This window comes from Canis lupus, chromosome 15 (genome assembly GCF_048164855.1).
Source record: "Canis lupus baileyi chromosome 15, mCanLup2.hap1, whole genome shotgun sequence".
In the NCBI taxonomy this organism is placed as follows: Eukaryota; Metazoa; Chordata; class Mammalia; order Carnivora; family Canidae; genus Canis; species Canis lupus.
In genome coordinates, this window is record NC_132852.1 from 15,098,207 (window position 1) to 15,124,204 (window position 25,998).

The window sequence follows — 25,998 nt, forward strand, 5'->3', positions numbered from 1 at the left end:
CACCATTTGCTTCAACGTGGATGGAACTGGAGGGTATTATGCTGAGTGAAGTAAGTCAGTCGGAGAAGGACAAACATTATATGTTCTCATTCATTTGGGGAATATAAATAATAGTGAAAGGGAATATAAGGGAAGGGAGAAGAAATGTGTGGGAAATATCAGAAAGGGAGACAGAACATAAAGACTCCTAACTCTGGGAAACGAACTAGGGGTGGTGGAAGGGGAGGAGGGCGGGGGTTGGGAGTGAATGGGTGACGGGCACTGGGGGTTATTCTGTATGTTAGTAAATTGAACACCAATAAAAAATAAATTAAAAAATAAATAAAAAAAAAAAAATAAATAAATCCAGCTCTCCACATATTGTCCAGCTGACTGGGCCTGGAGGAAATCCCAAGGCCACACTGACTGGCCCTTTGAATTCATGACCATAAATCTCAAGTGAGTACTTTTCAGTGCCATTTCCCTCATCTGGTCAATCTCCCAGTCTGACTTTACACCTCTCTCCATGAGCCACCAGCACCAACTCCATCACCATCACAAGCCCATGACAAGGCTTATCATTTCACTGTAAAATTAGAAGCCACCAGAATAAAAGTTCTACAAACACCGCCAGCCAGCCCAGCCTTCAGCCCTGCCTTCCCTCTTCCCTAACCACATTCCTGCTTTCTTCACTTGTGAGCTACTGCCTCACTTGTGTTCTAGACCCCGTGACCTCTTATTTACTCAAAGACACCACTCCCAACAATTCCCCCTTCTCTCTCCAAGGTCTCCACTGAATTCCTACCATGAGTATTTTTAAACAGCTGTTGTACCTCCTTATCACCTATCTACCGGTAAGTCATTCTGGGTGGGGGTGGAGATGAGGGTGGGTGGCCTAGCAGAGGACCTCACTCTGAGTAGGGAAAGCGGAGTGAGGTTGTCCTCATCCAAAAGGCAAAACCAGGGCAAAGGGAGATTGAAACTATAGTGTAGCCCCAAGAGTGCCCCACTCTCATTCCTCTAACTTCCCAGGCAGGTTCTGAAAGAAAAAGAAGTCTAATTGGTGCCAGCTAAATTTATTTGAAAAGGCGAAGAGCTTAGTCTAGTTTCCAACAGCCCGGGGCCTGTGACCTGAGCCCAACTCAGCCTGTGAAGAGAATTCAGATGCTTGTCAGAGAGGCCTATGCTCACTCACTTCTAAGCTCTTGGATTTTATTGCCTTTTTCCTTCTGTTCTATTGAACACTTTTTTTTAAATTGATTGTCTTGATTGAAATCAGAGGAAAGGATATTTATCTTTCCCAACATTTGCAACAGGACAACTCAGATGATACAAAGGCTCTGTGAGGACAGGTATGATGACTGCAGGACCTGGGAGATCATGGGGCACACCCAGGTGGGACAGGGAGAAGGCAAGGAAGGACAGCATCTTGGGCTGAGCTCCTTCCTACTGGCTTGGCTTTCATGCTGGAAGATGAGATGGGAAGAATCCTCTGGGAAGTCAGGTGGGTGGAAGTGACCCCTGAAAAAATGGCAAAGTTGGCAAATTAACTATTGTCACATGTAGCTATGCCCTGCTCAGAAACTTTGGGCATCCAATCCCCACTGATTCAAGGCTTCATGCCAACTTGGACCTCTCATCTTATCGTGGTATCTCTTGCCTACACAGATCCTAGCAATGCCCATGTTTCAGACTTTCCTAGACCTTCACCCTCCCTCCACCTCTGGATTCCCTAGTCTCTATGTATAGAGGGCCCATTTTCTTGATTTACAACCATATTCCGACATATTCACCACAGGGTCAAAGGAAGCCCTTACTACTCTTTACGTAAGAGATTTGAATTTTTTTTTTTTTTTTTTTTGTAGCTATACCCAGGATAAAATTGAGTGCTGCGAATTTCTGAGTCATTTCCTCGGTTTTGGATGTTCACTAGTGCATCTTAGTCAACCCACGCAGAGGCTCTGTCACTGTCACAGATAAATGTCACAAAAATAACAAATGCACTTTGAACTTCAAGGACGGGCCTTCCAGACCAGTAACCATGGCAACACCAGAGGCACCCTGAAGAAGTGTGGTGAATTTCTCCAGGCGCGGGCATGCGCTTCTTCATCTCTTTCCCCCTTCTGCTTTTCTACTCCTTTTTATTTTCCTTTCTCCTCACCTTTTCTTGATTCTTTCCTGACCCTCATATTCTGCAATTATTTTTGCAAAACAGGTATATGCTGTGCCTAGAACGGTGCCAGGCACACAGTGGGTGTACTGTTCGGTGAATAAATGAACGAATGAATGAAGGCGCTAACCGACTCGAGTACACTGTCAATGTCATCACATTATTTATTTATTTATTTATGATAGTCACACAGAGAGAGAGAGAGAGAGAGGCAGAGACATAGGCAGAGGGAGAAGCAGGCTCCATGCGCCAGGAGCCTGATGTGGGATTCGATCCCGGGTCTCCAGGATCGCGCCCTGGGCCAAAGGCAGGCGCCAAACCACTGCACCACCCAGGGATCCCTTGTCATCACATTTTTAAAGCCCCCCAGGGTTACAGGCCAAAGCCTGTTGCTTTTTCTTGATGCCTCGCAGGGGTATCAACAAATGGGTAATTATGCTTCTAGCATCTCACCCTTCCTCCAACAACACGTCTTCCTTGAGATGAAATAAAAATTTTCACACAAATCTGTGTTTTCGAGTACCATCCACTTCTCGGTCGCCGTTTAGCCAAGACCAGAGCTCTGACTCTGGGATGCTTCAGAGCTGGGAGACCTGGGAGCCCACGCGGCTTCGAGCGCCCGCACCTATGCCTGGGAACACCGTCGTCTTCCAGGGCTGCTGCTTCCAGCTCCACACCTACCGCGTGCGGACGTGGCTCAGCAGCGGAGACCCACTTCCGGCCCTCTTTGGTGGGTATCGTCAGGCGTGGCTGTCGTAAAATATGGCTTTTGTAAAGAGCGGCTGCTGTAAAGAGCAGCTGTCGCAATGGGGGGATGAGTCTCCCCTTCCGTCGCGGTGGAGATCCCTTCTCCAAACGTCCCCAGGATGCCCGCCAAGCAGGAGCTCCTGCAGCCCCGAGAGGAACACGCTGACGGGGCGCTTGGTCTAGAGACCATACCCACCCAGAAGCTCCAGCAAACCACTTCTCATGCGTTTACTCATTTGACCTTCTACAGAAGCCCTCGGAGGCCCCTACTGTGGTTCACCCCTTTCACAGATGAGGAGACTGAGGCTTAGATCAATTAAATGACTTGCCCACAGCACACATTATTGAGAGGAGGAGACAGGATGTGAACTCGGGGTCCGCCCGACACTGAAATGTGTTCTTTTCCCCCAAACAAGTCCAGGTGAGGGTGACAAGAATTCTGCGCAGGTGCTTGGGCTTTGTGCCCCAGGAAGTCTTCACCATGGGCGCCCTTGGGGGAACAGATGTCTGCCTTGTGACCACCTTGCACATCGAAACTGCTAGTAAAAAAAAATGTGTTTTTTCGTTTTGTTTTTTTGCTGCTGCACTTTTTGTTTTAAATATGTAGGAAACCACGTATATTTAGCATAAATGAGTGTTGGTGAGCCGTCTTGGGGACGTAAATATAACGCATTTTGTTTCGGGGTTAACAACCGACTTAGGAGGGGGATTTTGGTCTTTAGCCTGTTTATTAAATCAGGCACTACCTGAACTTCTAAAATAGAAGGAAAGGAATAAGCATTATCGAATGTTCATCAGATGCTGCCCACTTCACAGCGTGATTCCATCTAATCCAGCGGCCCAAGGCGGGGGAGGCCCCTCCCTCCCTTTATAGGTGAGCAAAGGGAAGCCTAAGCACAGCCACCGGCAGAGTCTGGATCCCAACCAAGTTCCCATGCCAAAGCTGGATTGCTTCCATGGCCCCTGTAGTTGGCTGGTGTCCTCCCCATGCAGAGCACCCCGGGATGGGCTGAAAATGGGCCATCACTGTCCCCAAGCTTCCCGCAATGAGGAGATAGATACCATGTGTTCACAGTGCCCAGCACAGCCCAGCCCTAAATATCAGCTATATGCTTTTAGCAAGGCTGTCTCCAGAATCAAAAGGAATGCTACTTTCCAAACCACGGATGAAGGGGCGCATGCGTGGCTCAGTCCGTTAAACATCTGACTCTTGATTTTGGCTCAGATCATGATCCCAGGGTTGGGAGATCAAGCCCCACATCAGGCTCTGCCCTGAGTATGGAGCCTGCTTAGGATTCTCTCTCTCTTCCTCTGCCCCTGCCCCCTGCTCATTCTTTCTCTCTCTCTCAAAAAAAAAACAAAAACAAAAACACACCATTGAAGATACTCAACAAGAAGGGCATCACCTCAGGCCAGTGACAAAGACTCTCTCCTTGACAAGAAAGGCAAGTCTTCCCCTCAACCTCCTGCCAGGCTCCTCTGAGCCCTCTTCTCAACTAGGCTTCAACGTTGGCCTATGAAGACTTGAACAAAACACTACCATAGTTTCCAGCAGCTCAAGGCCACATCCTAGGCTGCCAAAAGAATTTACTGTTTGCTCCAGCCAACACTTGAATATGGGGTTCTCGTTTCCCCTTCTCTGTGGGAGGGTAGGAGCCTGCCTTCAATAAGTGCCAGTTAACAAACCCAGATGGGTTTCACATGGACCAATCCCCCCCACTTCTCACTTCTTGTGATTTTTCACTTCCCTGACTCTACTGAGCCCTGCTCATCCCCCTCCCTATTGCCTCATTCTCCCTTTGAAATGCTCAGCTACTTCTGTACAAATGGAAGTTCAGTTCACGCTGGGCTCTTCCCTATTACAGTGATATATCACTGATTAAAATCTGTCCTTACCACTGTAACCAGTGTCCAGCTCTGTTTATCTTTGACACCAGTCAATTGGAGCAGACAGAGCTGCCCCCAGTGACTGTCACTGTCAATGCTCCACTGTCCCTCACCCTACCTGCTGCCCCCCTGTGCCAACCCCAACACTCATCTCAGTGATAACTCTCCCTTGCCTCTACTTCCCCTACCCTCCTGCCTCCTGGCTCCTCTACCCCTCGTCCTGGGATTACACTTCTCATTTCCAGGACAAAAAATAAGAGTTGCCTGAGTTAGGCTGTGACATGAACTAGAAGAGTGTTAAGGCCAGATGGGTGTTCAGGCTACTGAAATGGCACCCCCGAGCCCTCCTCTTTCTGATCTTACGGAGTAGTTTTTAAAGGAGATTGGGAGAAAGCACACTTCTTAGAGCCCAAGCAGGGCCACCATGCCTTAGTGCTGTTGGAGCAGCCTCTCCGGGGTCAGCACCCACCCCTGGGGAAGGAGGGGACTCTGGGGGCAGCGGTGGAGGGGAAGGAAGCCATACTCCTGGGCTCTTGGCCACCTTGTAGAGGAAAGAATTCTTTAGGACAGGACTCTTCACTTATTCTTAGCTGCCTGTTCTTCCAAACCACTTCATCTATCTACAAATGGGATGTGAACCGGGAGTTTCCATGGGAGTTGGGTAGTTTCCAGATAGCTCAGGGTTTGAGCTGTGCTCAAGACCCAGTATGTCTAATGCTTTCAAGTTTTCAGAAGAAGAGTTAGGTATCTTAGGTTTTTTATGTCATTACTTCAGTTGGCGGCCAGGTGTTGAGAGCATAGTCCAGCATGTGAGCCAGGCTCTTCTTTAGGAATTTGGGCTAGAACTTTGAGTCTCTGGACTAAAGAAGGATGTTCATCTGTACTGTGAGTTTTTGGAGTTAGGATATCTAATGTACCTTTAAACTTTAAAATAATACTTGAAAATAAAATAAAATAAAATAAAATAAAATAATACTTGAACACTTTGCATTTTAAGTGTTTTCCTGGCACTATGCTGGGCAAACAGTGGTGGGATAAGGAACTGAATTATGGAATGATTACATACACATCCTGGGGAATTCCAAAAGATACAGAAATTTAACTCCAAAAGCAATGAGGGCAAAGTCATCACCCATCTTGGCAAAATGTTATTAAATTCCAGCAATCCCAGAAGCTACTCTGTCAAGTTTGTTCATCTTTTTCTCACCCTTCCCACTTTCCAAACTTGTGAGCTATTCTTTCCCACCCAAGAGAATCTCTCCTTGCCTGCATCAAGCTTCTCCATTTCCTCAGCCCTACAGATTGCCACTAAAAGGAAGGAAGAAGGGAAGACCTTCCTGTACTCATCTCTGTCACTTACAAATCTAAAGGCATATGTAATGACATCTCCGGAGATGCTGTTTTACTTAAAGAGCAATATAAATCCTTGTTACTTAAAGAGCAATATAAATCCTTGGCCTTTCAACGCAGAGTTTCTTTAATTTCTCAAGGGCTTTTAGATCAGTGCTTTTCAAATTCATGTGCATTGGAAATCTCCTGTAGATCCTATTAAAATGCAGATTCTAATTCAGTAGTTCAGGGGTGGGGCCCAGGATCCTGCATTTGTGATTAGCTCCCAGATGATGGCCAAAGCTGCTGATCCTTAGACCTCACTTGGAGTGGCAGTGTTTAAATAACCTCATTTTTCCTGCAGTGCCCCTAGAAATGCTTCAGTGGAGTTATTAACATGATTTTCACTGTTGCATCTCTTATTAACAGTCAGGCAACCTAAGAAATTCTAGTTGGCCTGTGAATTCACCTCCTTGTAGATTTGAAGCCAGAGCTAGAGTTCTTTGGCCAGTGGGGATAGTCTATAAGAGATAGCGCCATGAAGGGCTCTATCTAAGACAGACAGACATGTTAACAGAGAGAGACACTGGTTAGGACACTTTTCTGTGGGTCTTTCTTTCATGAATCAAGAATCCGAATATTATTTAAAAGAATGTTCTGAATGGATTTGTCAGAAGATCTAAGGAGCCTCTGTTTAGAACACTTCTCAAAGTGGAGCAAGAGGCCAGAGCAGTGTGAATGATGCCTTTCAGGACAGATAAGACAAGAGTCTTGAAGTAATGGGGAGCAACTGGCCTAATCTTCCAGCTGAATCTGCCCTGCTTTCATTATCATATCCTTTCCTACACTTATGAATTAGAAAGGGAAGTTGGAGGATACATCCTATGGAAGGGACCATGGGACCTAGGGGTTGAGGGCAGGGGACCAGGAATCTGATGTTCAGTGAAGAACAAGCCCCAAGAGTCTGTGATCAAACTGCTGGCCAGAGAACGTTAGAAGAGAGGTAAACATCAGCCAGCTGCATTCTTAAACATTAGAAATCAAAACATGATATATTGGAAGGACCTCAGAGACCATCTGGTCCTAAGCCTCCACTTGCAGATAAAGAAACTAACATCCAGGAAGTTGGGTGACTTGCTCAAGGTTATAATATTATTGAGGGTTTGGCTTTTGAACTCACGGTCCTGAGCTCTTTGCAGTTACACATGATGTTTCTCACATCCGTTAACTCTAGTATGTGAGATGACATTTTAAATTTTTTTCCCAGGAATTAATTACACTCTGTTTCTTAAGCTATCCAGGCAATGGACAGGAAAAAAATCAGCCAAAAAAGGCCATGACCATGTTCCCCAGAGCCTAACTGTGGTTCCTGTGGACAGCTGCACAGTTTGAGGCATGCTTAGACTATTCATATAATATGTCTCTCCGACAGAGAACTGATCACCTACCCATGAGCGTATTTAATTCCCATAGCAGCCTGCTAAGTCGAAAATAGCACTCCCATTTTACAGATGAGGAAACTGGGACTCAGATTAAGCAAATTGCAGCAAGTTACATACCTACGGAACTGGGATTCAGACCTGGACCTGCCCTCTCCCAACTCCTGTGCTTCTTCCACCCTCTGCCTGGCCCCTCACCCTGCTGTTTGTTCCTTGAATGTGCCAGGAACACTGCCCAGAAGCTCTGGGAACAGGACTTAGTTCTCTTGAACCCTGGGAGAAAGAGAAGAATCTGGGGAAAATGGCACCCAAAGCTTGACTAATGGCACCAAAGCAAGGCATAAGGAGGACAAAGAAGACAATGATGGCAGAGTGTTTCCTTGGTTTCCAACATTCATTCTAAAGACGCCCCTCTGCTGTTATTTCTATGAAGGGATCACTCAAGGTACTTTCCAGCAACTGTTTTAAACTTTTGTTTTGATGAGCTGGAATGATAGTGGTTATGTGGGTGGTGGGAGCCCCCTTTCTCACTTTTCTTTCCTTCTTTCTCTGTCTTGAGACCAGGACCAATAAGGCACCTGTAAAACAGAGCCTGGCAGGTTTGGACAATATCCAAGCTTGGGCTGCCATTTCTGTGTAGTAACTACTCACATCTCCCGCTGTCTAACAACATGGATTGAGTGCTCTTTGGGAAAGGCAGGTATCTACTATGCCATGACATCTTTGCTCAACACTGACTATCAAATTAGGGTTTTGTTTGGGTCTTCAAGAAGTAGTCCATTTGAGAGCAGGTTTCTATTGGGAGAGAGATTTTTCTCAATTTTTTAGTAGGTCGAAAACCAAAGTATTTGACCCACATCATTTCTTCACCCAGGTAGGGAAATCCCCCTGTCCTTCAGTGACAGCTAAGCTGGTTAGGCTGTAATTCTTAGAGAGAAGGATGTTGTGACATGAAAGAAATGGAAAGTCCAGAGCCTATCCCTCCCAGAACTGAGGAGTTGGTTGCAGGAGGAAGAGAAAGAGATAGATTAAGAAAGACAAACTCTGGGGCTTTGGTTACCTCTTCTCTCAGGACCTGTTTGAGCAGGAAGAGAGGAGCTTTAGCAACACCCAGATCACTGAAGGGAGGCTGGAACCCCAGGTTTGGTAGTCCACTTCTCCGGGCAGATGAACGGGAGTTTCAGGTCCTCAGAGAACACAGCCTTCAGAGCAACAAAACATCCATAATGGTACAACATAATGGCAAGTGGGTGACAGATAAACCTAAAGCAGGGCTTCTGGTTGTCCTGGGCCTGCATGTGGCATCCTGGAATCCCAACAGGCCCAGCTGCTACAAGAAGGGAACACAGCCATGCTGAGAATGCCATCAGCCAGCAGGGAGCTTGGATGACTTCAGCAAAGCCTTGGTGATTCCAGACGTCAAGATCCGAAAAAATGGCCAGGTCCCCAGACTCCCATGGGAGCCATAGCACATCACCCCAAAAGGTTAGATGAGACCAGCAGCCCCTCAGAGGGACCAGTGCAGAAAGTAGTCCGACCTAACCACTTGTTGCAACAGACAGGAGTGTAAATAGTGGACAGAAAAAGAACCCAGTGGTCTCCTCTGCCATGAGATTACATGAGCCAAACCCCTCTTCCATAACCAGGTGCACACATTCACCAGTTCATGCGTGTTGTCCAGGCATAGCTCTTAATGGTGGTCCCTTTCTCTCAAGTGTCGTCAACTGGTATGACATGAATGGTTGTAAAAATAAATACAGAATAAGGTGCATATTGTGATTCCATTTATTGATGAGAAAAAAGTCACCGCTGGGTATAAGGTTTCTTTGAGTCTGTGCATCTGCAGAGAACATGTCTAGAAGGATATTGCTCACAGTAGTTACCTGGAGTTTTGGGTGGAGACATGGAAAGGTTTTTATACACATGTCTGCTTATACCTGGCATGTGTTTTTAAGAATGAAAAAAAAAAAAAAGTGCCCCTTTTGGAAGATAAAGAATAATGGTCGGTGTGTTCAGAATATAGGTATCATCTTGAGGAGGAGCCAATGAGAACAATAGAAAGTGAAATCCTGAGCATTTCTGTTGAAGGCACTGTTCATTTAAAAAAAAAAAAAAACTGGAACAGTTTATATTATTGCAAACAGACTAAGTTCACCAAATCATTCTAAACATAGTTGAGTTTGTTTTTCCTTTTACTCAGTGGGTGTGGGCTCATAAGAAAAATAAGAGCCACCAGAGAGAAGTAGAAACATTTGCTATGTCCATCTGAGTGTAGGGCAAGAAGTTCTAGGGCTGAGTTGCAGTTGGATTCTGACTACTAATCTTGAAGGATTGCTTACTCATTTTTTCCTAATACATAGAAACTATAGTATTCCTCTGCAAGAGCATGACCTGCTTTATTTCTCATTTTAAGGTTTCACTCTTGGTCCACATTGAGGCCAGCAACCTGTGCCAGATCTCAAGTGATCGGAGAGTAGCATGTCACAGTGCTACAGATGGATTACAGAGCACTGTCACAGACCTCCACCTTCGAGAGGTCAGATAGGCCTGGGCAGCTGCCACCCCCCCTTCTCCCAGTTACCTCTGGTCTGCAGAAGCCTCTCCATTGACCCCAGTGGCTACATAAATGTTAGCATATTTGCTATGTGTTGTGACATGAAAGATTGGGGAGCACTCCTGAGAACTCTTTCACAGAAAATGAGATCTTGGGAAATGTTACGGTGTCAATAGAAGCATTATTGCCACAGAATCTAAGAACATTGTGATAAGAGTTGCCCTACGTACTGGCTCTCAAGGACATTTTCATGACTTCATGACAGGCAGGTAGACCTCAGAACCTTCATCCTTCCCTGTCACATAATGACCACAAATCTGAACACCAAGAGAGACTAGGGTCTAGAGAAGTTGGCCACTGGGGAATCCCTCCAAGAACAAGCTCTTCTTCCTGGTGCCCCACATTGCTCATTGCAGGAGGAAGATGTACTTGTGATAAATCACTCAAACTTAAGACTGTGGAGGAGGAAAGAGAAACTGACATTCACAGTCACGGAAAACCAACAATACATCGTTCACTTACATATGCTCCATATATGTTACGCACGAGTCCCTCAGCTACTCTTGATTTGCTGTACTTCCCTGATTCTAAGACACATTTCTTCCCCACCACTTGACATCTCTGAAACTGAGAACACCTTGAAATCAACAGCCTCTTACAGTCATTGTTTGCCACATAGCAGTCATGATACAGTTCCCCTTGCCCAAAAAAGGTAGAACATTAACGAGTCAGCAGCAAAATTTATAGTGACTTGGAGGAAAACCCCAGAATTAATAATATAATACATTCTCAACTGTAGGAATCTAATTACTGTGAAGAGGAGGTGAGGGAAGTGGTGAATCAGACAGTTGTGTTCAGCAACATTTCTGAAGGAGGAAACAAAACTAGCCAAGGCTGCATAACCAACTGTAAAGCCAGCTTACAAGTCAGACCAATGGTTTTGGTTCTTCAATGGATTGTTTTAAGAAACTGCTACATCACTCAGGTTTAATGTCATGGAGGTCCCTTAATTGTCTAATGGGATGCACTTTTGTTTGATTTGCTGTGGACTACTGCGAAGTTCATGTTTTGTGGAGTTACATGTTAACTCATAAGTTTTGTCTGGTAGAGATCCAAATGATCTCTGTCCAATAAAAAATATATATGTTTTATTGCCCTGTAGGACATTAGCCAGTGTTGTTTCTAACCTAGCTGTCTTATTTCAATATATTTTTTCTTTTTTTCCAGTTTCATTATTTTTAAAAATTTGAGAATAGTTGACATATTTTTTCAATGCTCATAAAGCCGTTGTTCCTATAATTCTCCTCCAAACCCTGCTGAGCAGAGAGCCCAACACAGGGCTCGATCCCTGGATCCCAGGATCATGACCTTAGCCAAAGGCAGATGCTTAACCAACTGAGCCTCCAAGGCGCCCCCTTGGTTTTTCACTTTTTGAAAAGTGTACGTATCAACAGCTAAGCGGAAAAGTGATTCAAAAGGGTTAGGCTCAAAAAAAAAAGGGGGGGGGGTTAGGCTCTGAATGTGAAGAAGTTTTCGGAATGCCTTCACCAATTTATTTTATGCTTATCTGTAAAATGTGATTAATATTAAAAATATAACTTTCTGTAAGTTTAAATAAAAATTCTCAGCAATAAGAAATCATGGCTCACAATTTAGTCGTTGGTGATACACGAGGGAGTCAAAGAAATACAAATCCGACCATAGCAGTAAAGGAAGTTATCTACAATCTCAGTGGGGATTGAGAAGGAAAAATAATCAAATGTCTCAAACCCAGAAGTGTGAATTCCTAGACCAGACATATCGGAGGCATGCACTTACTGGAATGGTAGCTATAAATTAGTCTCCTGTGTGCCTTCAATGTCATAGGCTAGGATTGGTGTGGCTGCAATGGGCTGGCGGGTAACCTTGGAGCATCACTATAGGAAGCAGGATGGACTTGGTTTAGGTTGACACCATGGCTTCTTTACAAGGTTAAGTGTTTTTTAACACCAAGAAAATTTGGATTCACACTTAAATCAAACTCCTTATTAATATTACTGTATTTCAAGGTAATCTATTTACTTGGAATTTACCGTACTTGCTGTGTGAAAGATAATTTGCCCTGTTGAAGGATCTAACTAATGAGCCTTGGGATTTCAATTTCAAATGTGTTTTCAAAGCCAAATCAGACCTATAAACACTGAGAACAAACTGATGATTTGCCTGAGGGAAGGGGAGTGGGAAGATGGGCCAAGTGGGTGAAGGGGAGTGGGAGATACAGGCTTCCAATCTTCCAGTGGGAGATTCCAGTGTGGAATGGGTTAGGCTCCAGGAGAAAAGCTACAGCAGAGAGAATACAGTCGATGGTATATAATAGTTTTGTACGTGACGGATGCTAGCTGCACTTGTGGTGAGCGTGTAGCATGGTGCATAGAGCTGTTGACTCACTGTGGTGTACACCTGAAACTAATAACACTGTGTGTCAACTATACTCAAAGAGCTTTAAAAAAACATGTGCTTTTCAGTTGTTCACATTTATGATTTTTAAAAATAATAGAATAACTTTTTGAGCTTGAAAACAATACTGGGTCATTTCAGCAACTTATATGTTTATAAATAATAAACTGCCTTATTTATATGTTTATTTTTTCTGATTTTAAAAAGTTATCTGAAGTATTTGGTAAAGTTTTTTCAGTCAGATATGCTCAAAAAAGACACGTGATGATAATACATTTATAAAGGAAATTACAGTGTTTGAGGAGATCCCATGACAAACTTCATTAGACCCCCTTAGTCATTGTAAGTGCATCTCCTCGTTTTTCTATATTCAGGTTGGTTTTTTTTCTGAGTTTTTCAACTGCTGATTGGCAGACGCTCCCAACTAGTAAATACTATTGAGAATGTGTTTTAATTATAAATGAAATAACAGGTCTGAAAGTTGAACTTAGAATTCAAGGAAGAGCCTGCTTAGTTTTTAAATTTTTTATGTTTGGGGATCCCTGGGTGGCTCAGCAGTTTAGTGTCTGCCTTCAGCCCAGGGCGTGATCCTAGAGACCCGGGATCGAGTCCCACGGCGGGCTCCCTGCATGGAGCCTGCTTCTCCCTCTGCCTGTGTGTCTGCCTCTGTATGTGGGTGTGTCTCTCATGAATGAATAAATAAAATCTTTTTTAAAAATTAAAAAATAAAATTTGTATGTTTAATAAGTTAAATATGATTCTTTAAAACCAAAGGGTCTCTGAAAAATCTTCTCTATAAAAAAAAAGGATCCCCGTCCAACACTCACAGTGACGCCCACATCCACTTTTGAGTAGAACAAGCCTGGTGTGGAGCAAGATAGACGGACCAGCTCCACACCTTTCTGAACCTCCTTTGGTGCAACAGAGTGGGTCCTTAACATAGGACAGCTGTTAGATTTAGGATCTGTACTTCCTCCTCCCTTCACATTTTTATTTTCCTTTCAGTCCTAAAATTTCAAACACTGGGTGTCAGTATTGCTCAAAAACACAGACCTACTCTCAGGGGTAGGATGTAAATAGTCTAAGCAAATCCACTGACTTATCACCCAGGAAAGCTTTTCAATATGTTTGCAAGCTTGACCGCAGAAGCCAAGCAAATTGTTGTTCAGATCTCTGAGGCTGGCATGCAGGTTTCTCCAGTTCTTCCCCCTGACCCTGCACGTCTGCAGTTCTCTTAGAAGCATGGGGAAACAGCTTTTTTCCAAGCCGACCTGCCCCTTCTGGGCCTCCCTCCCATGCCAGGGACCCCTTGTCATTAAACAAATGAGGGACTTTGAACTGTTGGTCCGCTTCCTTAAGAGTGAGTACTTGGTGCAGGTGTAAAAGCAGGAGAAGCAAAGGGATGGAAACACCCTAGAGGAAAAATGAACCATGAAAGAAATTAACCTCAGGCTCCCGGGTCCTGGAGTCATTCCCAGGCACCTGACATTCACCTCCAGGATCAGAAATGCTTCTTCCTTGCTTCTCTCCAGCCCCCCACCCCCCTTAACTCCATCCCCAAACTCACGTAGAGATTTCCATCTGGTTGGTTGCTTACTTGTTTTGTTTTTCTTTTGTTTTTTTTTGTTTTTTTTTTTAAGATTTTATTCATTTATTCATGAGACTCACAGAGAGAGAGAGAAAGAGAGAGAGGCAGGGACACGCAGGCTCCATGCAAGGAGCCCGATGTGGGACTCGATCCCAGGACCCCAGGATCACGCCCTGGGCCAAAGGCAGGCGCCAAACCACTGAGCCACCCAGGGATCCCCGGTTGCTTACTTGTTTTGTTTTCACTACAACGACCTAGTGCTTAGGACTCAGATTATTTTCTACCTGGGTTTTCAAATTGACTCTTTATCCTGCCCCCTTATCTTATCTTACTGTTCTTCCCACCCTCCACCCTGTGGAAGGCCAGGAATTCACAGGTTCCAGTGGTGCTGGGGACGGGTGGTTAGAAATTCACAGCATTGTCACTTGTGAATTTGGAAACTTCTCTGGTCTGTCTGTCTGTCTGTCTCTTCTCTCTCTGCCCCTCTCCCTCCCTTCCTCCCTTCTCCTGCCCATCCCTTTTTTTCCCCCTGTTCTTTCCTCTTTCCTCCTATTTCTTTTCCATAATGTAAAATCAATTTATTCCATCAAAGGGTTTCTCTCTAATTCCCACTTAACTTTCTAACATGTTGACTTTCAAGGGAGACTATTTTGGATGGTATTTGTCATGGTTTAATGACTGTGAGCCAGTTTCTCCATAAGCCAAAGCAGGTATTAGCCACCCACCTTTGCCCCCCAGGAAGTAGCCTAGTGCTCTGTGCTCCTTGCAGGAAATGAAGAGCTGAGCCTGGAATGCGCGTTGCTCTTCAGCAGATCAGAGGTGGCCTGTGCAGTGGGGAATCACACTAGTCTTCCGGCAGGAGGAGGCCATTGTCCTTGGCCTGACCCAGTGCCTGCTGAAGCTGCTGGAGGGAGGAGACCAGACCACCTGGAGGCTGGTCCAAACCAGCAAGGGATCAGATTCTCTGGGAACAGCTTGGCCAGCTCCAGTGTGAGCTGAGGCAGGGTCACCCTCACCTGGGCCATTGGCACTTTGCTGCTTCTGTTTTCCACTGGGCTTCCTGGCCAAGCCTTCTGCCTCAGTTTCTCTGGCCCTCATTGTTCTATCATCTCACCAGGATCATCATGTCGATCATTGATATTGTCGACTTCAGTATCAATAAGCTTTTAAGAAGCTTTTTGGCTAGCCCGCTCACATGTCGGAATCTGACATCTCTGTTTCGGCCTCATCACTGGACAGGTAGTGAATACTGCACACAGTATTTGGCGTTGACGTTGCTGTGAACAATTCCTCTCCACTACTTAATAGTCTTCTACAGATTGTTTTAATGGTTGTATTATAACATATCAGGGGATATCTTAAGATGTATTTCTTGCTGCTGGACACTTTGGCTATTTCCACATTTTCACAACAACTGATGCCTTGATAAGTGTTAGTGTCACAAAATCTTCACAACCATTCTTGTAAACATTTTTAAAGTGCATTTGTAATAAGTGAGTACATGCTCTTGGTAAAAACTTAAAACATAACGGCTATGACCAAAGTCCTCCTTAATGTCCAATCTCGTCACTATCACTCTTCTGGAGATAACTACCGTTACTCATTAGTGCTTATCTTCATGTTTTTCAATGTGCTGACATATATGTCCATGCATCTGACTGAAGTATATGGTGCTAGATGGTTTTTATTTGTGAGGCAGGGAGTGGTGGGCAGATGTTGTCATGCTCTCTGTATTCATTCAACAGACTGTCTTGCAGATGCTTCCAGATAGCACGTGACGATCGGCATCCTCTCTGTAACTGCTGCGCAGGGTCCCATAACAAGGCGACCTATTCACTGAGCTATTTCCCTATTGCTGGGTATTTAGACTCTTTAGGTTTTTGCTAAGACCAGCAATGCTATGTTAGATCTTTTCCTTGTGCATATGTGCACATGTTTCTCTGGGGAGATTCAGAGAAGTAGAATTGTTGGATTGTAGAAGAGGCACATGTTTCGTTTTCACAGATTCCATCAAATTGCCCACCAGAGTGGCTGTGCAGTAAAATTCCCACCAGAGATCCAGTGAGGGCATATGTGTCGCACAACCCCACCCACACATTATCTGATCACACTTTGGATTTTTGCCACTGTGATTAAACATGGTATCTTACTGTGTTTTATTTGCATTTTCCTGATTTCTAGTGAGATTAAGTATCTTGTTCAGTTTATTGGCCATGTTAGTCACATTCCTGAAAGTGTAGTTGGTGGGTCAAAGCATATGCAGTGTATGTGTGTCCATATTTCCGTAGCTCTGTATTTATGTTTCTATCTATCTCTTTAAAGGTTATGTTTTTTTTCCCTAAAATGCCCTTCTGTGATCATTGAACCTATAAAGTATACTCTCATTACAGAGTATATGAATTCTATTTTTTTCATATTTTCTCTAGCACTGAGTTCTGAATCTGTTGTTTTTGTTCTGTTTGACAATTTGGTAGATCAATAGAGCATCTTATTTAGTTCAGATTGCTTTCATTAAGAGTAAGGCTATCTACTTTCTTATAACTTAGGGCATTTGTGTGTGTGTGTGTGTGTGTGTGTGTGTGTGTGTATGGTTTATTTCTTTCTCCCTTCTTTGTGTGGGGATTATTCATCTTCATTTCTGTATGGATTTATAAGAACTCTTTACAAGCCTTAAGAATATTAGCCTATGTCTGAGGGTTCAATAACGTTTGGATAGTTCAAAAAAAATAATATTCCTAATATATTAATATACAATATAATGCATTAATATATTAGTATAATAATAATATAAATTCCTAATAATATAATATAAGATAAGATAAACATTCTGCCATGGAAAGGGCCTCTGGGAAAATCCGCTTGGGGATCAAACAAATAAATAGAATGTTTCAAGAAGATTGCCCTCTCAAAAAAAAAAAAAAAAAGAAGATTGTCCTCCTTTGGTCTCCATATTGTCTCCCAATGTATAAAGCTGGCTGAGATAGTGTCATGATAAAACAGCAGATTTTGAATGCTTGAACATGATTAGACTCCAGATGTTCACTCTTAAAGGATTGGTAGGTGACCGATACCAGGTTCCCCCAGGTTCTGAATGCCTGGCCACTCTTCATAGGAGCCAGGACCGCTTGAGACCCCAGGAGAGGCCCAGGGCTGCCTCTGCTGTCACACAGGCTGGAACACGTGACTGCCACATCCAGCTGGAGGGGTAGCTACTTACAGCCCTTTACTTCCCTCTTTTGGCAATTAATCCTCCCTTTCTCTCCATTAGAGAAAGCGTGCCTCGATTTGACTTGTCTCTTGAAAGGATGTATTTTCTAGGGAAAAGCTCACTCAATGAGAAGTTGAGCCTATCCTTGGTTTTATCTGTAGAACTAGAAAGCTGGTTGGTAATGAAATGCACACACATAGTGGACAGTACATAAACTAACTTAAAGCGCACTAGTGAGCTTGTTTTACAGCACAGACTCTAGTCTAAAATCATCCACAGCAGGTTCAAACCCCAGCTCTAGCCTGATCCTGTTACGCAGCTTTGACGCAGAACTCAAATTTCTAAATGTCAACTCTCTCATCAGCAAAATGGCACTCATATTAGTACCTATTTTAAGTCAGTTGTGAGGATTAACTGGATCCTGACCCAGGAAACATTTTATGTGTAATGTCTCCAATCATTATTTTTTCTTCTATTCTCAGAATAGAGACAGATCTCTGCATGTGAATTACACTTTCCCAGGTAGCAGGAAGGGCCATATGAGGGCATATAGATTTCTTCTGAAACACCATTGCTATAAAGGAGTCCAGTATGGCTCAAAGGACCTTGTTTGTCCTGGATATGACACTGGGATTTTTTTTAAAAATCCCTCTTCAGTTGAGGAGTCTGGCAACCCTGGATTACCCAACAACGGTTACTATGGCTGCAAAGAGGAAGCAGAAAGACCTCACAGCAGTGTTTACTGAAGAAAAGGGAGTCCATGGCTCTGAGAGCTAACTAAATGACTGTGCTTCTGTCCTTGAGGCCAGAAGACAGGAATGACTGCAAAACACACAGAGAAGCACAGCCATGCCCTTTCCAAGGACATCACAGAATGTCCTCTGTGCACTGTCAGAAGCCCTCCACGACTCCGTCAGGATTTCCCTACACGGAAAGGATGGCAGAGGTCTCCTGTCTTCCACACCCTGGGTGATTTTCTGCCTTAAGTTTCACCAGTGTCCTATAGTTGTGTTTACACTCTTGGCATTTGAAGGATATTTCTTCCCGTGAAGGGAAGATGGATGATTCATACTGGCCCAGATTTCTGGATTAACTGCAAGAATTATGCTAATAGGGGGAAGATTTCATAAAGTCATAGATGCCTTCCTGACATGAACAGGGGCTATTTTTGATGATGGTTGGTTATGGTCTATGAACTGGGATATTGATAGTTATTTAGAGAACATGATCTTTAGTTGGGCAGGTTTGGCTTTGAATTGTGTCTCTACCCCCTTAGAGATCATGTGGCACCTGTTTGTATTTATTTATTTGTTTGTTTGTTTATTTATTTATTTATTTTAAAGATTTTCTTTATTTATTCATGAAAGATACACAGAGAGAGGCAGAGACATAGGCAGAGGGAGAGGTAGGCTCCCCATAGGGAGCCTGATGCAAAACTCAATCCCAGGACCCCGAGATCACAACCTGAGCTAAAGGCAGACGCTCAACCACTGAGCCACTCAGGCACTCATCTGTTATTTAATATCTCCTGAGTCTCAAATTTCTCATCTGCAAACTGAATATAACATTGAATATCACACATCAGAGTGTTGTGAGGATTAGAGGTGACAATGTAGATAACAGTGAGCACAGTATGTGGAATACAGTTGCATTTCATAGTGAGCTAAAAAATGACCCCCCCAAAAGGTCCACATCCTAGTCTCTGGAACCTGTGAATGTTGCCTTGCATGGCAAAAGGGATTTTGCAGGGGTAATTACATCACAAATCTTAAAATGGGACAATTATCTTGACTTATTCAGGTGGGCCTGATATAATCCCAAGGACCCTTACCTGAGAGAGATGGTAGATCAGAATGAGTAGGAGGAGAAAGCGATGTGACCATAGAAGCAGAGACTAAAGTGAGGTGGCCACAAGCCAAGGAATGCAGACAGCCTCTAGAAGCTGGAACAGGCAAGAGATGGACTCTCCCCAGAACCTCCAGAAGAAACCAACGCTGCCAACACCTTGATTTTAGTCCCATGAGACATATGTGACACTCTGATCTCTAGGACTACTATAAGATAATAACATTGTGTGGTTTTAAGTAACTAAGTTTGTGGCAGTCTGTCACAGCAGCAGTAGGAAACTAATACAATTTTCTACAAATGGTGATTTTTATTACTAAGCACAATCATGTTCAAAATGTGGAAAAAATTTTAGGATTGCAAATTGCTGCATTAGATGATGAACCTCACTGTTCCTGTTTTATTCTGCTTACATTTAAATCAAGTCTGCTGCTTCTAACCTTTATATTTCAGTATTTTCCCATTATTCTGTCCAGGGATGACAAAGCTCTACTGTCATCCTTTTTACCATTTCCCAAAAAGATGTACATCTTGAGAAACAGTCAAGTGTAGTCCATGCCCTTAGGGATATAGACTACTGACCTCCACCACATAAGACACTCCAGCTACTTGATCTGAGCGTAAAGAGAAATGACTACCCAAATAGGGACTACTACATATCTCAGAGTGCCTTGCAGATAGCTGTGGTCACTGACTAAGTTGTGTCCAATGAAATGGAAATAGAATTGGTGTATTCAGTTCAAGGAAAAGTCCTTTAAAGGAATCTCCATGCCATGCTGCTTTTCATCTCTTTTCTGTTTTTCATCCTCTTTCTCAGAAAGAGACCATGACAGGTGTCATGACAGATGTCATGGTCACCTTCATCCACAACACAGAAGCCAAAAGTTGAAGATGGCAAGGTAACAGAATAGAAGGACTAGTTCCTTGATAATTGTGGAGTCAACGTGCTGTAGCCCAGAATTGTCTGTGCCCACATGAAAATAACCATCTATCTTGTTTGAGTAGCTGGATATATTTACTTGGTGGTGGGGAGGAATCAGTCTTTTGTAATCAAACCAAACCTTTACTCCTATAGGATTTATTACAGAACTTATGATATAAGACTGTGAGTATTACCACTTCTTGGTGAAATAGAACTTCTGGAAGAAGCAGACACGTCTATCAGAAACAGAGAGGGAGAGAGAGCATAAAAGACATTTAATTATACCAAAAATAAAATCATGATTTTCCTAAGCATTGATAAATTGAAGTCGATGATGGTGAGTCTTGAGACCTGATGAGTAGTTAGGATGATGAAGGAAAAGATGAAAACTTGGAGGAAAAAGTCAAAGACTGAGGAATATGGAGAAAGAAGTTAGCCTTGAGGATAGATCCAGGAGAGCAGATATGTGATTGCAGATCTACAAACTCTTATGTGAAACATTGAAGCCAGAAGAAGTTTGGGAGTTTAAATTATTTTGGCTTTTAGAAATAATACTGAATGTTTTATATATATATATATATTTTTTTTTTTAGGTATAAAGATTTATATTTTTATGTATATTTTATATATTTTACATACATTTTACATTATATATATTTATATAATTATAGTATGTACTAGATAACATCCCCAGGAAGATATGGGAACCACTCAGAAATCCAATCTTTTCAGCAGCAAAATATGTGCAATATTCACACTGGTATTTTTTAATAACAAAATACTTTCATAGCAGTTCAGGTTATGTTTTTCTAAGAAATGTGTATGCTGAAAATTTGTTTTTTAAAAGACACATACACAAAACAAACAAAAAACTCAAACAAATAAACAAACAAAAAAACAAAAATACCTTAGAGAAGGGATTGTGAACCTCTGTTAGGATTTCCAGTACAAAGTAAGTGTGTCCATAGAGAAGAGGCAATGATTGAAATAGAGGGAAATTGTCCTTCGCTTGAAGAAAGACTGAGTCTGTGGTTTGAAAGAGGTTATTTAACACATTCTATGTAATGTATTAAATATGTACATGCATTCTGAGCCTGCCAGTGTCCCTGTGTGGGGCAGAGCTGTGGGATTCTGAATCTTGGGTAGTTAGCGCCCACAGGGCTGAGCACCAGGGAGAGAGAGCTGCAGAGAGAGCTCCCCAAAGATCTGCAGAGGCTCAGCCCAGAGACTTTGGTGGAACACCAATGAGAGCAAGCCTGTGAGGAAACTGGGCAAGGCTGGAGAAAGGACCATCCGAAACAAACGGGATTATACCAACCACAGTCATGCCCATTTGGTTGTAGACAAGAGCAGAGTTGAGTAGTCAAGACCGAACACTTGTGGCCTCAAGCCTGAAGTATTTACTATCCAGCTTTTCATAGAAAAAAAATATGCTGCTGTTGGGGCATCTGGGTGGCTCAGTGGTTGAGCGGCTGCCTTTGGCTCAGGTCGTGGTCCCAGGGTCCTGAGATTGAGTCACGCATTGGGCTCCCCGCAGGGAGCCTCCTTCTCCCTCTGCCTGTGTCTCTGCCTCTCTCTGTGTGTCTCTCATGAATAAATAAATAAAATCTTTTATAAAAAGAAAATGTGCTGCCTTCTGATGTAGGGGACAAAAAAAGAATACTTCGAATTGAAAAACCTGGGCTCAAAGCCCTTCTTTCTCACTGTGTGACCTTGAGTAACTCAATATCACCCTCAGTTTTCTGTCCATAAAAATGGGCATCATCTCGGCACCTTCCTCTTGCGTTCACACAGTGGTTGTGAAAGTTGAATGAAGCAAAAGACTGAAAAAGCTCAGAACTTTAACTGACATTAAAGAAACTGAAATATAAAAAAAAAAGAAGAAGAAGAAAGTGAAATACGTCAATGAAAAAATAGTTGATGTAAAGGTTAACTTTTCCCTGAGAGGCAGACACTCCTCAGTTGTTTTGGGTTTTCCAGGATAAAATCAGCGATGTCACTTCCCAATCCCGACCATTAATCCTCCCTTGCCCATCCCCTGTTGTGACTAAAGGAAGTGGACGAGAATGAGATTTTTAGTGCTATTTTTGCAAGCTCTGTGTATAGGCAAATTTTAAGATCCAAATTCACTTAGTCCCTTACTTGGCAGCCTGAAACTGGATTAGAAACTTCTCCAGGGAGGAGAGGATTTCTATACCTCTTTGCCCCTTTCCAGCACGAAGCAGAGGGTCCTACATTTAGAAACACCCGGTAAGTGTTTGGGATGGATGAATGCATGGATGCTATAAGTCATGTCATTGAGGAAACACCACTGACGGTTTTTCTGCAAAGCAAGTACACGCAAGGAAAAGCCCCAAGTCTGGCAGCTTCGCCTTGCCACTCATGGTCAACAAAGCCTAAGGCTTTACCAAAGGTCAAGTTCACAGATCACACCTCTTTGTAGGATTTCTGAGGAGGTCGTCTTGGTTTTATTTATCTGTTTTGGGTGGGTTTTTTTGTCTCTGGCTACAGAGGTTGAGGACATAGAGTTCACGACACATTGTCATTATTGGTCTGTGCAAAGGCCTTTCCTTTGGTTATTTATTGATTCGCTTTTCCCTGCTCACCTCCCCCTAGATAACCTTGGGAATCTGTTTAACTATTAATTTTTATTTCTGCCAAATTTTCTTAATGGGGACTTTTGCATGTATTTTTACTTTACCTGAAGCCGATTGTGTCCTGTATGTATCTCTTGCGACTTCTTACCCTTTCACTCAGCTCTGCCTTCTTAAGATCCAAACATGCTGTCACGTGTGCGCCCATTCCGCTGTTTCTAAGTACTCCATTGGGCACACCCACACATTGACGGCCTGCTCTCTGTATTTTGTTTTCCTAAGGCATAATTGAAAGTAACCAGCCAGTTTAATCAATCCTGTTTCCATGGTTTGCAAAAAGATGAGGCACTATGTCTCCTTGACCATGCCTGGAACAGAGGCCTGAGCACTCCACCCCCACTCCCCTATCAACCCCCCCCCCCAACAAGAGAGGTCAAAAAGAGGTCAGCCTGGGTGTAGGAGCAGCTCTGTTACTGCTGGTGTCCTTGGCCCCTGGCCTAGCCTCTCTGTTTTCTCACCTGCAGCAGAGTCAATAATCCCTGCCCCACCTATCTCATAGGGCTGATAGGAGGCTTAGGGAAACAAAAGGTGGGGGAAAAAAGGCTTTGAATAGGGTTCCTAACCACATACAGGGAATCAGCCCTCATGGTCCCTTCTCTAGCTGGCACCCAAGCCCAACAGGTGACTGGAAAAGCAAATGCACCCACCCCTGTGCCACAAAGAAGCGACACTCCACTCTCAGAGTTTTGCAATCAACTAAGTGTTCTGCCCTGGTCACCCCTCTTGTGTCCCTTAGTCACACATGCCAACCCCCCCACCCCCCCATATGTGACCTTCCTCAGGTTCTGCACACCTCCCTTCCCAACCCCTGCTTCCTCTCTGTCTTCTCCAGTCATCATCTCCCTTCCTCGTACATCACCCCCTACCCCCTCACCACCACCATTATTTCTATTCCCGTGTTTACTTTACAACCTGGTGTCTGGGAGCAAAGTCCCTCCGGGTTCCCATCCCCAGGGAGGGCCCACAAGAGAGCATCATGGCTGGCTCCTATGACTATTATTTTAAGCACTTTTGCTCAGTCCACTTCCACATTCCCTCCCCTCCCCAGCCAGTAACAACAACAAAAACACGAGTTCTGTGTTTCAACCCAAACAATGACAAAGAAGGTACCCAGTGTAGGTGTGGACACAGCCTTCTGACTCCTTTGTGCAAAGATTGGGAGCAGCTTCCGGGGTGGGGGTGGGGGGCTCTCTGCTCAAGGCAGAAGGACTCCAGCCAAATCCCCTCAGCAGCTTTTCCTGACCAGTCCCTTCTCTCGATCTTGCTCCCTTTTTGCTCAGCCCTTCCCAGGAGGACAGAAGTTCCCTTGGCTTTTATGCTTCCTCTGCACCCCACTCATGTGTGTAGCATGGCCATTAGTATTCAGGATTATTGCTGGGTTGGCAGGTCCCTTTTTTCCTCTAAGACTATGAGCTTCTTGAAGGCTGATGCTGGTCACGTTACTCTCTGCCAACACCTGTGAGACAATAAATTTCTGTTGTCGGAGCCACCCGGTTTGTGGAACTCTTTTATGGCAGCCCTGGGAAACTAGTACAGGTGACAAGCATGTCTTTATTTCTGCTTTTTTTTCCCCCCTGAATCTATAGAGTTTAGCACAACTGAGACATAATAAGAGCTCAACACATATTTACTGGTAGTAAAATTTGCACTCCAGAAAACAAAGAAGAGATGTCATTCCTGTAGTTGAAGCTCTCATAATGTGATTGAAAACACAGAGAAGGAAAAAGATCATTCAAAGTACATGCTTCATGCCAGGTCAGAGACATGGGCGGTCAGACTCCTGTGAGTGCCAAGCCCTTAAACTCAGATAGGGTGGGCAGTGCCGGGCAGCCATCCCAGAAATCTCCCAGAGCCTGAATCTCAAAGTAGGAGTTAGTCAAGTGGAGAAAGAGAATTGGAACAAACAGAACAGAACCTAATAGCAAGAGAGAACATGGACTATTTGTGGACCTATGAGATAAGCTGGAGCCTGATCATGAGGGGTCTTGCATGAGTCTGAGAACCAAAGAGTGAACTTAAATAGGGGAGTGACGTGCATGGTCAGGCATGAGTTCTAGAAATTTCTCTCTGGCAAAGTGAGGATAGATTACAGGGGGTATGACTCACCACCAGGAGGTTCACTGTTCTTTGTGGACATTAGAAATTGGAGGAAATCTTTATCAGCCCTCAACCTCAAGGGGAGGCAGCTCCCCGGGGCTGGGCCTTGCCAGGGAAAGCTGAGAAGGTATATAAGCACGACCCCATAGACTAACTCCTACTTTGTCCTTCTAATGGGCAGTAATATCTCCCCACCAGATGTGTTGTACTACTATTTTTAAGTCCAGACAATCCCCACCCTCCTAGAATCTGCCTCTGATTCTTGGAAGTTGGGATAAAACCACATGTTTTTCATCATTCCGCAAAACCACTAGCTTGAAGCACGTAGTTCTGTGACTTTGGGGAAGAAGCCATGGACATCTGTGCTGTGTTTCTGTTCCCATTCATATTTCTCTGCTATATTAAAGCAAAATTGCACCAGGCTATAAAGACCAACAGGGAGAGATGGAGAGCAGACAGGATCCTGAAAGTCCTGGTACCCCAGACAAACCATCCCCCAATGGGGACAGGAGGCTGAGGAGGGGCTCCAGATCCCAGGTCGTTCCCTTCACTGCATGACACACATATGGGGTCTGACCAAAGTAAAATCTATTTTTGTCCTGTAGTCCTGGTCTCATTATTTCTATTACCTCTCAGGGGACATATGGTTGCCCTGAACACTGTGCTCACAATAGGAAGGAAACCAGGCTAAGATAACTCATTCCTCAGGGTGAGGAAGCAGAGCCCACTGGGGAGCCCACAAGAGGCCCAGCCACCTCTGCACCCATTGGCGGGGCTTCTGCATCCCCCAGCATTGTTCCAGCCTGGCCCAGGGCCCCATGGAAGCCAGTTGGATGGACACAGTCTCAGCACCGCAGGTGTTCACCATATTCATCTGCTCCTACAGACCCCAAGTGCTAGGAGGACTCATTTGCTGCCTTTAGGTTATGATAGAGGCTGGTGTTGACATTTGCATGGGCACATTAAGGCATCCCACACACACCTCTATGGGTCCTCCTTCTCTTGGCACTTCAGAGGCACTGCGGGATAGCTGCAGAGCTGGGGGTCACTGCAGAGCAGGGCTGCCACCAGTGTGTGTGGGTAGATCCTAACTACATGGAATTTCCCTGCTGTTACAGATGGGTTTTGATGGACTTTCCTTTC

The 25,998-nt window shown here is 44.1% G+C and overlaps 2 long non-coding RNA genes across 2 annotated transcripts; one reads left to right on the forward strand and one right to left on the reverse strand.

The window, feature by feature from the left end:
* Nucleotides 1-597: 597 nt before the first annotated feature.
* Nucleotides 598-2,278, forward strand: LOC140605478 (uncharacterized). Its single transcript, XR_012008123.1, has 3 exons — nucleotides 598-833; nucleotides 1,296-1,483; nucleotides 1,845-2,278. It is a non-coding gene; the product is annotated as an uncharacterized lncRNA (long non-coding RNA).
* On the reverse strand, nucleotides 1,046-25,998 carry LOC140605477 (uncharacterized). Its single transcript, XR_012008122.1, has 3 exons — nucleotides 25,838-25,998; nucleotides 22,806-22,975; nucleotides 1,046-1,500 (listed from the first exon to the last, which is right to left on the reverse strand). It is a non-coding gene; the product is annotated as an uncharacterized lncRNA (long non-coding RNA).